Raw genomic sequence first — 2325 nt, 5'->3', positions numbered from 1 at the left:
ACATAATTAACTCAATAAATTTAAAACATTACATTATATTTATGATAATAAGTTGGTAATCATTGTTAATAAGTCATGATTGTCATATGTGACTTATTAAAAGTTTTGAACCAACCCTCTTTATATTCATTTATGAATTTTAGGTTAACTATTTGTGAATTTCACGTTATACTTGTAAATTTCAACTCCGGTCTGATATTACATGTGTGTGGGCGTCATTGTCAGTTGCCCATATTGTCAATAGATTTTGCCTAATTCCGCTCTAGCGGGGTACATCACATTGATACATATTATACCCCTAGCATACACATTAATATCTATGACTATCGCACCCCACACCTAGCCTTAAATTCATGCTTGATTAATGCATTTTTCACTGTATATACGTCCTGCCCTACATACTAATGCAAACACGCCAAATCCTCGACCACCACCTTGACCTATTTTAGTCGGCATTTGAATAATATTTAGTTGAAGGTAAAAAAAATTCTAACTTAAAGTTAAAAAGAGTATGTGAACGTTTTTTTTTTTAAGAAATAAACTCACATGAAAAAAAAAGTGAAAACTTGCGAGTGACAGCAACTATTTTACTTGAAATATTTCAACTGAAATTTTCAGTATTTCACCGTTACATGCAAACTTTTAGGTGACCGATAATGTAGAATTTTTTCACCCTATTAGGGGTCGTTTGGTTACGAAGATGAGATGGACAAGAATATCACATAAGGTTAGTTATCCCATCTTATGCATGCGATAGCTAATTCCACAATTTTAGTACAAAAGATTGTACAAACTAATTAAAACCTATAACCAAACGCGAGATAATATAATTTCACATTTTATTCAAAAATTATTATCCCTTATCCCACGAATCAAACCTATCCCTCAGGGTATATAAAGGATCATTTACAAATATTGAACTTAATACTGAAAGGGACTTTTTCCTTCCTATACCATATATGAAATCTTATTACCAAAAATGTGCATAGTTTCATATTTACCCGCCATGTTCACAGTTATTCTACAAATATTAGACCATTCATTAAATACCATTTATTAGGAGTTGATTCCTTCCTAATTAGGTGTGCTACAAATCTGGAACTAAATATTCCTCCATATTTCATTAAATAAGGAATCATTGTAGCATTAAAATTCCTTATTTAGATATCTCTAATTATTTTTTTCTGTTTGAGAGATCAAATGACGCGAATAATCAGAGAGATAGAGTATGAGACCGACTTTTGAAAATTGTTCCTATTTTCACCTAATCTTTCTACTTATAGTCTCACTTAAACTTGTAGCTGAAAATATCGTTATATTTTTTTCCATGAAAAATAATAAGTTGACAAATCTAATAGTTGATGTCACTAGGTAGTATTTTTCAAACTCGACAAAGTACTTGATGTAGCTTTCTAACATATTTCCCTTGATCTATAATTGAGAATACTATAATGAATCTTTAAGATTATATCTAGTCGAAAATCTCAATTAAACTACAATCGAATGGGAATTGGGATATTAAAATTCAATATATCCAATTTGTAGATATTTTGTAGATGAATTGTATATTATTTGTATTATGATTGTAGATAATTTATTTTTTGTTTTCACAAATCAAAAACGACTAAAACTTCTATAAATCTTTTGTTTAAAAGGCAATTATGTCGAAATTCCAATTAAACTACAATCAAATGGGAATTGTGATATTAAAATTCAATGTACCCATTTTGTAAATATTTTGTAGATTATTTGTATTCTAATTGTAGATGCTTTGTTTTCTATTTTCACAAATCAAAAACGACTAAAACTTCTACAAATCTTCTGCAAAAAACGCAATTATGTCGAAAATTTCAATTATGCTACAATTAAAATGGGAATTGGGATATTAAAATTCAATGTACCCAGTTTGTAAATATTTTGTAGATAAATTGTAGATTATTTGTATTCTGATTGTAGATGCATTGTTTTCTGTTTTCGCAAATCCAAAAGGACTAAAACTTCTACAAATCTTCTGCAAAAAATGCAATTATGTCGAAAATCCCAATTATGCTACAATTGAAATATGAATTGGGATATTAAAATTCAATGTACCCAGTTTGTAGATATTTTGTAGATAAATTGTAGGTTATTTGTATTCTGATTGTAGATGCATTGTTTTCTGTTTTCACAAATCCAAAACGACTAAAACTTCTACAAATTTTTCTGCAAAATACGCAATTATGTCGAAAATACCAATTAAGCTACAATTGAATGAGAATTGGGATATTAAAATTCAATGTACCCAGTTTGTAGATATTTTGTAGATAAATTGTAGATTATTTGTAT

The sequence above is a fragment of the Nicotiana tabacum genome, chromosome 6 (assembly GCF_000715075.1).
Source record: "Nicotiana tabacum cultivar K326 chromosome 6, ASM71507v2, whole genome shotgun sequence".
Taxonomy (NCBI): Eukaryota; Viridiplantae; Streptophyta; class Magnoliopsida; order Solanales; family Solanaceae; genus Nicotiana; species Nicotiana tabacum.
Note: the sequence above shows the minus strand (reverse complement) of the source record.